The 11,952-nt window shown below is 39.3% G+C and overlaps 1 long non-coding RNA gene across 1 annotated transcript; it reads left to right on the forward strand.

Annotated features, from left to right (window-relative positions):
• The first annotated feature begins 5,910 nt into the window (after nucleotides 1–5,910).
• LOC129146942 (uncharacterized) lies at nucleotides 5,911–9,610 on the forward strand. The gene is made up of 3 exons (XR_008554345.1): nucleotides 5,911–6,020; nucleotides 6,897–7,020; nucleotides 9,574–9,610. It is a non-coding gene; the product is annotated as an uncharacterized LOC129146942 (long non-coding RNA).
• Nucleotides 9,611–11,952: the final 2,342 nt, after the last annotated feature.

The following is an 11,952-nucleotide window of genomic DNA, read 5'->3' on the forward strand; positions in this document are numbered from 1 at the left end:
TACTGTTTTCAGCAATATTAGAAGTTCTGTGTGGGAGAAAGCAGGAGAATACCAGGAGGATCTTTGGATAATAATGAATAAAGAAGCTGAAGTACACTAGTCATTTATGCAGGAACTAGATTCACCCAGGGCAGCGGGAACTACCTGGGGATAATAAATAGGGTCCTTTAAGGATCACTGTGTGATGCAATAACTCTTTCAAGCAAGTGGGGGGACACTGCAGCTAACTGTAGAATTGGATCCTGACCCAACCTTTGTCTGTCTCACATGACCAACTTAATTCTGGGCCTATATACAGCAGCCTGGAATGTGGATAAAAGTGCTGTATGAAGATTCTAATGGAGTGGTACTTGAACTCTGCCTTATAGGCACGTGGGGAGTAGTCCATTGGCATGGAGAGGCAAGCGTGTTGAAATAAATAGCAGAACGAAGGCCATTTTTATGTATTTTATTTCTAGCGCATCTTACACTTTAGATGACTAATGCCCTCTGTGAACTTGTGCAAGTGGAACCAAAACTGTTTAATGAATAAGTGACTTTTAGTGCTTTATTTTCATCTAGAGCTTCATTTGAAACAGATCATCATTAGCTTTATGGTTTTAATTGTATTGAAATTCCTTATTGTAACCTATTGCTTTATTACGTTAGTCCATTAACCTGGTGCCACGGAGCACAGTTTTAGAGCCTGTATTTGTGTCTGGACTAATTGCATGGATACTTTCAGTATGGGATGAGGTATTTTTCAGATAACTGCAGGAAAAAAAAATCATTTGAACCCCTGTCCAAACTTCAGTGTTTAGAATAAGAACTAAAACAAAATAAAAAGACCTTGCACATTTTTCTGAAATTTTCTTGCTTTGAAATACTTACTACTCTATCAACAAGGAATTGCATAATAGTAATTCTCACAGTATGTATTGCTTTCATGTGTTTTTCATTTGGAAGTACTGTGGGAAGCACTGGTCTGTGGGCTCCCCAATCAAAACCAGGTGGTTAATGGTTACAGACTTGAGGACCATGAGGAGATTCCTGCCTCGCTCATTAGAACAAATGGAGATGGAGCATCCAGGCCACTGGCTGTGGGCTCACAAGCTCAGACAAGCCAACAGTGACCACGGCCCCAGCTCTCTGTGGGGACCTTTGTTAATAACCGGGGAGGTGGCACAGCTGTTAACACCCAGTTGACCTGAAGCATTTCTTCCTGGAGTGGGAAAGTGACTGATGGAGACTCCAGCATGTGTAGATCTCACAGGGCATTTTTCACTTCCACCGGAGGAAGGAACAGTGAAGTTGGAATTGGGCCCTTTGCTACCTCCCAGATGCTCAGCAGCAGGGGTGTTTATAATGCCCATCAACCCGGCTTTCCGTTGCACCTGTTGGGGAGCCAGCTGCAGAAAGCAGGTGTATCTGGGGACTGAGAGGACGAGTGACTGTGGAGAATGCTGAGGGCTGCCAGATGTGTTCCACAAAAACACCGGACCGGCAGCTGGGGGGACAGAAAAGATGCAGATTTAATTAAAAATTATGTGCTAGTTTGATTATTAATTTCAATCCACAGCGAATGTGATATACATGTGCATACACATGCGTATATAATAGGTATTTCAGAACAACTTAACGGAATGCATGGATGGAAACTTGAGTTTCCCTTTGAACAATTCCATGAACTCTATTTTGTTCATAGGTCCACACATCATTCATTACATTTCCAAGTTCATTTAAAAATATTCCCTAGGCAGGAAACTAAAATTCCAATTTAGTTATGAATGCCTCACAATCCTAAGAATATACCGTTGTCAGCTTTAAACAGAAACCAAATTGGATATAAATGCAGTATCTGAAGCCTGCATTTTTCTCTGGATTGATTGAATGGGTCATTCAGTGTAGGATGGGCAACTTTGATCAAAATTATTTGTGCTGTAGATGCGCTCTCATGAGATTGGACCAGTCCCTTCATTTCTTATAAGCTGTGTCTACCAGAGTGAGATAGAGGTGCCTTGTAAGAGGAATGGAGATTAGGGGAGATTGATGCTGCTTTTCTGGATTCCATATTATTGCCCAGAAGAACACTAGGAAGCCAGAAGAGAATTTTCTGTGGCTGGTTTTTGGAGTGCCGACTGTGCTGTGGGTCTGCCTTCTCACATGGCAATCTGAAGGTAAGCGGCAGTGCTGGAGGTGAACATATTTTCTACCTTGGGAATAACACCTATTTGATGTTAGATGGCACCTAAAACTGGCACTGGCCAAAACAGAGTCACAGCTTCAACATCAGAGATCCTAAGTGTACTGATTTTTGGGTTTTTTAGAGAACTCTGTCACTTGCCACATTTCCACATTATTTTAGAACACTGGTTCTTATTTGAGAGTTCCTTGAAAGTGTTGTATATATATTAATATGTGTTTTTCTTGGTGGTTGTTATGTTTTCTTCAGAGTCTCAAGGTTTCCAAAAGCTTAAGACCTAAGGAAAGTAATGTTCCTTAGGTGAACATTTGTCTTGAACAGCACCTTATTTCTCTTGAAATTTCTTCATGGCAAAAAAAAATTAATAGTAGCAACAAAAGTAACAGTTAATACTTAAGAGTTTATTTTACTAGTTCCAGGCACTGTGTGAACACTCTCCATGTTAGTTCACTTAATAAGGTGCTTATACAATTCCATTAAGATCTGGAACAAGACAAGGATGTCCACTCTCACCATTGCTTTTCAATATAATACTGGAAGTCCTAGCCAGGGCAATAAGACAAGAGAAAGACATCCAAGGAATCCAAATAGGAAAAGAAGAAGTCAAACTATCACTATTTGCAGACGATATGATATTATACATAGAGAACCCCAAAAACTCCACAGAAAAGCTAATTCAACTCATCAATCAGTTCAGTAAAGTGGCAGGATACAAAATCAACACGCAAAAGTCAGTAGCCTTCCTATACACAAACAATAAATCTGAAGAAGAAGAAATCAAAAAGACCATCCCTTTTGTTATTGAAACAAAAAAAATCAAATATTTGGGAATAAATCTAACAAAAGAGGTAAAGGACCTATACAAAGAAAACTATAAAACACTGTTAAAAGAAATAGAAGAAGACACAAAGAAATGGAGAGACATCCCCTGCTCATGGATTGGAAGAATAAACATTATTAAAATGGCCATCCTACCAAAAGCAATATACAGATTCAATGCTATTCCAATCAAAATTTCAATGTCATTCTTCAAAGAAATAGAACAATTATTGATGAAATTCATATGGAATCACCAAAAACCCCGAATAGCCAAAGCTCTCCTGAAAAAAAAAGAAGGGAATGGAGGCATCAGACTCCCAGACTTCAAACTATACTACAAAGCCATAATCATCAAAACTGCATGGTATTGGAACAAGAACAGACATACAGACCAATGGAATCGAATAGAAAATCCAGAAATAAACCCACAGATTTATGGTCAACTAATCTTTGACAAAGGAGCAAAGAATATGCATTGGAGCAAAGAAAGTTTGTTCAATAAATGGTGCTGGGAAAACTGGGTCGCTACATGCAAAAGAATGAAGCTTGACCACCACCTCACACCATACACAAAAATCAACTCAAAATGGATTAAAGAACTAGACATAAGACCTGAAACCATAAAATATATAGAAGGAAATATAGGCGAAACACTACGTGATTTGCACATCAAAGACATCTTTACAGACACATCACCCAAAGCAGTGATAGTGAAGGCAAAGATAAACAGCTGGGACTACATCAAATTAAAGAGCTTTTGCACAGCAAAAGAGACAATAACAAAAACAAAGAGAAACCCCACCAACTGGGAGAACATTTTTGCACCCAACACTAATGATAAAGGACTGATCACAAAAATCTGCAAAGAGCTGATGAGACTCAACAACAACAAAGAAAATAATCCAGTCAAAAAATGGGCAGAAGAGCTTAAAAGAAACTTCTCTGAAGAGGAAATGCAAATGGCCAACAGGCATATGAAAAAATGTTCAACATCACTTGTCATCAGGGAAATGCAAATCAAAACTACCATGAGATACCATCTTACACCAGTGAGAATGGCACATATTAAAAAAACTAGCAACAACAAATTTTGGCGAGGGTGTGGAGAAAAAGGAACTCTTCTGCACTGTTGGTGGGAGTGCAAACTGGTCCAACCACTGTGGAAAGCTGTATGGAGATTTCTGGACCTACTAAACATAGAGCTTCCATATGACCCAGCAATTCCACTCCTAGGTATTTACCCAAAGGACACAGAAACATCAATTCCAAAGAACACCTGCACCCCTATGTTTATAGCAGCACTGTTTACAATAGCTAAGCTTTGGAAACAACCCAAATGCCCAAAAATAGATGACTGGATCAAGAAGATGTGGTACATATATACCATGGAATATTACTCAGCATTCAAAAAAGATAAACACATGCAATTTGCAGCAACATGGATGGCGCTGGAAGGGATCATGCTCAGCGAAATAAGCCAAAAAGAAAAAGAAAAATACCGGATGGTCTCACTCATAGCAGGAATCTAGAAAACTTAAATAAGGGACCAGGAAAATGAATAACTACAAGAAAGTGAAAATCAAAATCAACAAAAAACTATGAACCAGAGACACTTTTAGGGGGCGGGGGTGGGAGGGGAGGGATTGGGTCAGAATGGGGGGGCTGCAATTGTATGGGGAATATAACAATAAAATTTATTAAAAAAAAATAAAAAAAAAAAAAATAAGGTGCTTATAAATGAAACAGTGTGGGGCCTTAATTTCTACAAAGGAATTCAATTCCTCTAGCATGATATTCAAAGGCCTCCCTGCTCTGGTTTGAATGACCATACTTTTCAATATTTATTAACACAATGTTTCTTTTCTGTGCTGGATTACAAATTACCACAAACTTAGTGACTTAGCAAAGTACCCATTTATGTCACAGTTTCTTTGAGTCAGGAGTCCAGGCAGGTTAACCCAGTTTGTCATCAAAGCTTACAGGCTGTAATATAGGAATAGGCTGGGGCTGTGATCTAATCTGAGGCTTGACTGGGGAAAGATCTACATAACATGATCCTTTTTTCTTGCTGGGCTATTGAATGGAAGCTATTCTTCAGCTCCTACCTCCTATCTTTACTTCTCAGTGTAAGCAGAAGAGCCTCTTTCTCCTATCTGCAAAGATGAAGTCTTATAAGTATAATCTAACATCATTGGGGTAACTGCCTGTGACATATAATCTAACCAGGAATAGTAACTTATCACTTGCAACATATTCTGGTTGGAAGTAAGCTTCAGATTCCACCTAAACTGAAGGAGAGAGAAGTATACATGAGTGTGATGCATTGGGGGATCACTTTTGGGCATGTTTACCATCCCCAACATTATGTGCTGGCGTAGTTTTAGCTAGTTACTTGGAGCGTTCATCAGGGAGGATAATTTTCCATTTTAACATTTTGCTTCCAGTCTATATTACTGTCTGTTTCCCAGATGTGGTTTTGCATGTCCATGTCACTGAGCCTTTGCTCTCAGCTATGTTCTCAGCTCAGAGTGCCCTTCCGTGTCTACTCTGTCACGATCATTGTCAAACTGAAAGTCTCAGCTTCAATGCTATGACTTTCCTGCACTTTCCCTGATCACTCCATCATGGCCTGGGAGCTCTTGTTTGTACCTTGCTTATAGCAAGCATTTAATTATAAATCATATTATAATTGTGTAAATATTAACCTTTAAAAAAGAGTCATGTCTTACATATTGTCAGTTTTATTTGCCTGAGCCAATCATTTCCACATAGGAAGTACTAAATAAATGTTTACTGGATAGAAAGCCCTCCAACAATTGCCCCAACTTTAAATTTTCTCCCTTTTGTCAGGAATGAAAATGATCAACCATTGGTTTTGGACTTCCTCCTTTAAAATGGGGACAGAAAATTTGCCTCAAGCGATTTCCGTTTCTCTTTCCTTTAGACCCAAGGAATTACAGCAAGTAGACCTGCAGGATCCACCAAGGGCCTTGTTAGCCCAGCTTGAAAGCAGCCAAAGGTGAAAGTTGCTCAACAACCCAATTTGACAATGTTCTGCATCTCAGTGTGGTTTTATGCCCCGCTTGCCCTGCATTTCCTTCCTGCCATTTTGATGCCTAAAGCAGAATTTACTGCTGACCAATCACTCCTGATCCCGCTGAAAAAGCATCCAGACTGTGTGGCAGACTGCTTTCCAGACATTGAAAGGGTTTTCTGGTAGTGCTTGTCATTCCAGTAGCAGTTTAGGTGCCTTTGTTCAGATGTGAAATTGTGCTTTATTCTTCTTAAATTACTGACTGGATGTTAGAAACGGTTTGGCCTCTGTTTCCTTAGCTTAGTGTAAGGTAATAAACAGCTTCACCATGCAACCACTTTAAATAACTACCATCCAGTTTGGGGATGCTGTTAGCATGACATCAATAAAATATAATCTGAATGGTGCTTTCTGATGCAAGGCTGTATTTCTGTCTCCTGCCCTGAGGCTGATTATCTCTCGGAGTAAAATTTAAGAAAGTTAAAAAGCAGAGGAAAGTGATATTAAGTTAAAGCAGCAAGAAATATTTCTGACATTGGACTCTGCAAAGGCAAAGGGTCTAGCATTGATTTCTTACTTTAATATGATAGTAGAGTGAGCCAAATATTGCAGAGCTAGAAAAGAAAAGAAAAATCCATGTTAGCAGAATGATCCATTATGGATAATGTGGATATGATATAGTTATTGTCCATTGTAGGAGGGGGGTCACTACTGTCCTTGGAGTTGCTTTGTCTCTCTGCCGCCCCCAGTGCACCTAGGCAGTCTTCTCCTGAAATTTCCCATGAGTAAAAGAAATAGCAATATCCAAAAGTCATTTCTATAAGGCACGCCAACTTGATTTGGAATTTGCAATTTGTCTAGTGACTAATGCTTGTATGAGGTGACTCCATTTGATGCCAGTGGATGCCAACAGTACCAAGGAGGTCATGCTTCAAGAGAACAGAAAACAGAACTAGTGCTAATAGGAGCATGCTCACTTGGCCAGGTAAGATGGTGCCTAAGGATGGTGACAGCTGCTCTGTCATACAGGTAACTTTCAGAGTAAATGGGACTGCAAAAAAGTTTAAAGCTTATACGTCCCTGTGATACAGATGTTTAAAAAACTCCTGTGGTTGTATTCAGAGAACAGTAACCAAGTACTGGGTAGGCTTTTTTTGGGGGGTGGGGGATGGAGGACTGCTCTAACCAGAAGGCATCAACATGAATTTTAATAGTTAAATCTCATTTAAAAATTTTTCCAAGATCTGTGCATATGTATATATTCATCAGAAGTGGCCCTGAACCCCAGTGAAATGGGCTGGTGGTAGGATTTGACTGGGGTGAGACAAAGCACTGCTTTCCTATGAGTATACGTGGGCCTCATTCCTGCCCAGTCACCTTCTAGCTTGAAGCAACTTGGCCTCAGTGTTTGAGATGGAGTCTATTTTTATGTCCAGATAGTAACAAGAGAATATTATTCTAAAAATAATAAGCCTGGTAGTGCTAGAACACTGGTTCTCATGGTGTGTGTGTGGGGATTTTACCCCCCAGGGAACATTCGGCAATATCTGGAAGCTATTTTGAGGGTCAGAGCTTGGTTCTACACACATCAAGTGAAGCTATGGATGTTGCTAGTGATCCTTTGATACGCAGTGTGGGCTTTCTAATAGTTTTTAAATATATTTTAAAGCATTCTTGTTTATTTTTTCATAATATAGGATTTCTCCCCTTGGATGTGGTCTTCATAGCTTTCCCACCACCAAAACATTCGTAGCCCTCCACCATAGTCAATTAGTCAATTATATTTTCCTTCCCCTTCCCACTTTCTGTTCCCTCCCTCCCTCCCTCCCTCCCGAATGTCTCAGATCTATTGTCTGTTTTCAAGGATCAGTCTTACAGTTTGTCTGATCCTTTGTTTGGTTTCTCTAGATTCCACTTTTAGTTTTTAATATAAGGACTGCCAAAAACAACAGCTACCAGAATAAATGATCACTAACAAAGTAGCCTAAAACAATACCAGTAATCTGACGTGGACTCACAGGGCTAAAATTCAGGTGTCAGCAGCACTCTGTTCCTTTCTGGGTGCCTGAGGGGAGAATGCATTCTTGCTTATTCCAGTTTCTAAAACCTCCTGTATTCCTTGGCTTGTGCTTCCTTTCCCCATGCTCAAAGCCAGCAATGTGATGGGTGAAGTGCCTCTTATTTAGAATCTCTCCTGCATTTCCATCATTACATCTTTCTGACCAAATACTTTGCCTCCCTGTTTCTGTTCTAAAGGTATCTGTGATTATACTGGGCCCACCCAGATAATCCAGTATAATCTCTCTAATTTAAGGTAAGCTGATTAGTAACCTTGATTTTTATTTGCAAGCCTTAACTTCCTTTTACCATGTAATGTGACTTTCACAGGTTCTAGTGATTAGAGCATGATCATCTTTGTGTAGCCATTATCCCACCTCCCACTGCTCTCACAGCAGAAATGATCTGTCCACACATGTCAGTAGTGCTGAGTCTGAGAAAGCCTGTCCTATAGAAAGCTCCTAGTTCTCAAAGGTAGTGCTTCATTCACTGTGGATAAAAGAAAGAGAGAAGATGCCTTTAAAACAGACTCACTTGAAGTGCTAGCCTCACAGCACATTTAGCAATTTGGACAATTTGCATTAAACACTGCTGGGTAAGATTGCTTGTCCAATGTTGGCCAAGATATGATAACTTGGTCCACCAAGTTATCAGTGAGGAAGTAAAAACCCTTTTATTTAATAAATGAAGCAGCAGCTTCTGGTAACAAACATATGAAACAGAATATTCATCTTTTCTTCAATGGGAATAAGACATGACAAAAGTGAGGCTTTCTTCACATTGTTTGTTTATAGAAAATTCATTTCCACTGAGGCCTTATGTTAAATTTGCTCTCTGATGTTAGCATTTCCAGGATGCACAGGGCCACTGGAGTATGTTCTTATGATCTTACCATTTATTTACCTTGATATGAAACTCCAATTACTGTCAGAGATGCTTCTTGTTAAATATGGTAAGATCACCAGCTTCTGAGAGTGTGAATATGTATTTGATTCTCTGGGGTCAGGCTCAGATGCAAGTGAAGGAATCAGAGTTCTGGAGACCTGGGTGCAAATTAATTAAATATCTAAAGATAGCAGTGGAAGAAGTTTAGGTGTGAGAGGAAAACACCTAATTTAGGGAGAGGATCGTATAGCAGGAGACCGAGAGGTTGGTTTTTCTTTCACTGAAACCTCCTCACCAGGTCCTAAGTGGTAAGTGTATGTGTACATGCATGTGCACTCATGAGTGCAAGCACACACACTCATGCTTGCTTCTTCACTGAGAATTACTGAGCCTTTGTGCTGAATTACAGCATCTTTCAACACTGTAGGTATCTCTTTTGGATTATCTAAAATGTGGAATCTCAATATAACATTACCTCCAATGGCTTTGGGGGTAACTACTCTCTAGATAAAACATTAGAATTCTTTTGATTATTCAGATTGTCATATTTGGTTACTGGCTTTCTTTGGGTAATCCAACTCTATTTTATTCATAGGGTATTCTAAAAATAAAATCAAAGGACACCTACTGGCTATAAGCGACTTTGCTCATGTCTGATAGGACTGCAAAGAATGGTTTGAATTTAGTGCAGATGGGGGAAAATATGTGCTGTCATCAAGAGCCTATCACACTTTCAACTTATAAAATATCTTGACTGGAGTCTGGCTAGAATGAGTTTGAGGTAGGTGCTTTAGTGAGGATGAATGTAGTGGGTCAGATAAAGTAAGGACCAAAGCAGACCTTAAGTAGACTGTAAATTGAAGAGAATGTTATACTATTATTTTTGGCTTTATAAGTAGAAACATGTTTCTGTGCTTGTCTCCTTTTTTTTTTTTTTTTTGAGTTGCATTTAGTCTCCATTTTAGGGTTACATATAGGGGTGTGTGTGTGTGTGTGTGTGTGTGTGTGTGTGTTTATGTATTATTTCCGAGCATCACAGAGGCCTGCTTTGGGGGAAGCACTGAATTGAAGTTCTGTGGTTCTGAATGTGAAAAATAAATGATTACATCATTGTTGTTGCTGTGCTGGGGAATTTTCTGGGGAAATATTTCCATTCCTTCACAGAAATCTGTTCTCTGCTTATGCCTAGGAGAATGATCATTTCCTAGGTATAAAGCACATGCCTGCAGCAGCTCAGTTATACTTTATAACCCTGGAGCATATAAACAATTTGATTTGGAAAGCCAGTTAAGTTCCTCTTTGCCTTCCATCTTATTGGCTGCATACGTTGTTTTGCCATTCATCTCTGATATGGAGAAGATGAAAGCAATGCAGTTTTAGTTGTGAGATGTAGTATGTTTGTAGCATTATCTGAAGAAACTACCTTTTGTATGATAGTAATTAGTACGTAGAGATTGCAATATTTCAAAACCCCAAAGACAGTGTAAGACTCAAATACAGACTGGCAGGAAAGACTTCTCAAAATGGAGAAACCAAAGTGTGGCATAGGGTAGGGGATTCTGAGTATGCATCAGAATTTCCTGGAGGGCTTGTTATAACACAGATCACCGGGCCCAACCCTAGGCCCTAGAATTTGCATGTCTCACAGATTCCTAGGGGATGTCCCAGGGACATCTTCACACTTTGTGTGGCATAGTGGGTAAGAGTGGATGTAATGATTTTGAACTTTGTGTCCAGTATTCCCAGGTCCTGCATCCTGGTCCTAGGACCTACTGAATCAGAATTCACATTTTAACAAGATCCTCAGGTCATCTTGTTTTGTACATTAAATTCAAGAAGCACTCACTTAATTGCACCATTCCTTGTCATATATCTGTCAAGGGACATACCCTAGATATGTAAAGAATTCATAAAACTCAACAAAAAAGGAAACAGTAACCAAATCATAAAATGATCAAAAAGGCTAAAAAGACACCTCTCCAAAGAACACATATAGATGACCAATAGTCCCATGAAAAAATGTTCATTATCACTTATCATCTGGGAAATGCAAATTAAAACCACAAAGAGATACCACCTCACATCTGTGAGAATAGCTCATATCAAATAAATCAGAAACGGGAGCTCCAGTGGCGCAATCGGTTAGCGCGCGGTACTTATACATCAAATAAATCAGAAACAGTAAGTGTCGGTGAGACTCTGGAGAAAAATGAGCCTTTATTCATTGTTGGTGGGAATATAGAATGGTCCAGTTTTTATGCAAAACAGTATGGAGGTTCATCAAAATATTATAAATGGATCTACCACAACATCTGGTAATTCCACTCTTAGGTATCTACCCGAAGAGTACAAAAATACTTAAGGGATACATGCACTCCTATGTTCATTGAAGCATTATTTACAATAGCCAAACTATGGAAATAATCTAAGTGCCAAAGACAGAGGAGTGGATTAGGAAGGATACACACACACACACACACACAGAGGCACATGCACTGGAATATTACTAAGCTATAGAAAAGGAAAGTTCTTGCCATTTGTGACAACATGGATGGAACTGGAGAGGATTATGTTAAGCGAAATAAGTCAGAAGGAGAAAGATAAATACCAAATAGTGTCACTTACATGTGGAATATAGAGGAACAAAACAAAGGGCCAGATAAAGCCAATTCAACAACCAGAGAAACCCCAGAAATCTGAGGCTATTGGAGGGGGAATTGGAGGCAGAGGAGAGAGAATAAAGTAGGAGAGAACCCAACGGACTTGGTGGTGGGTGTGGTGTGATAACAACACCTGAAGGGGGAGATTCTGTACCTCTAAAGCATATACAATATTGTAAACCAGTGTTAACTTGAATTAAAAAGAAATATAAACCAGTTCTCATCACAAGAAAAAAGAGAAAATTTTTTTTTACATATCACATAGTGTATAAAATGTGAATAATATTTATTTCCCAGGAGTGTTATAAAGTGAA

The sequence above is a fragment of the Talpa occidentalis genome, unplaced genomic scaffold (genome assembly GCF_014898055.3).
Source record: "Talpa occidentalis isolate TD23 unplaced genomic scaffold, MPIMG_talOcc4v2.1 talOcc4.5, whole genome shotgun sequence".
Lineage (NCBI taxonomy): Eukaryota > Metazoa > Chordata > Mammalia > Eulipotyphla > Talpidae > Talpa > Talpa occidentalis.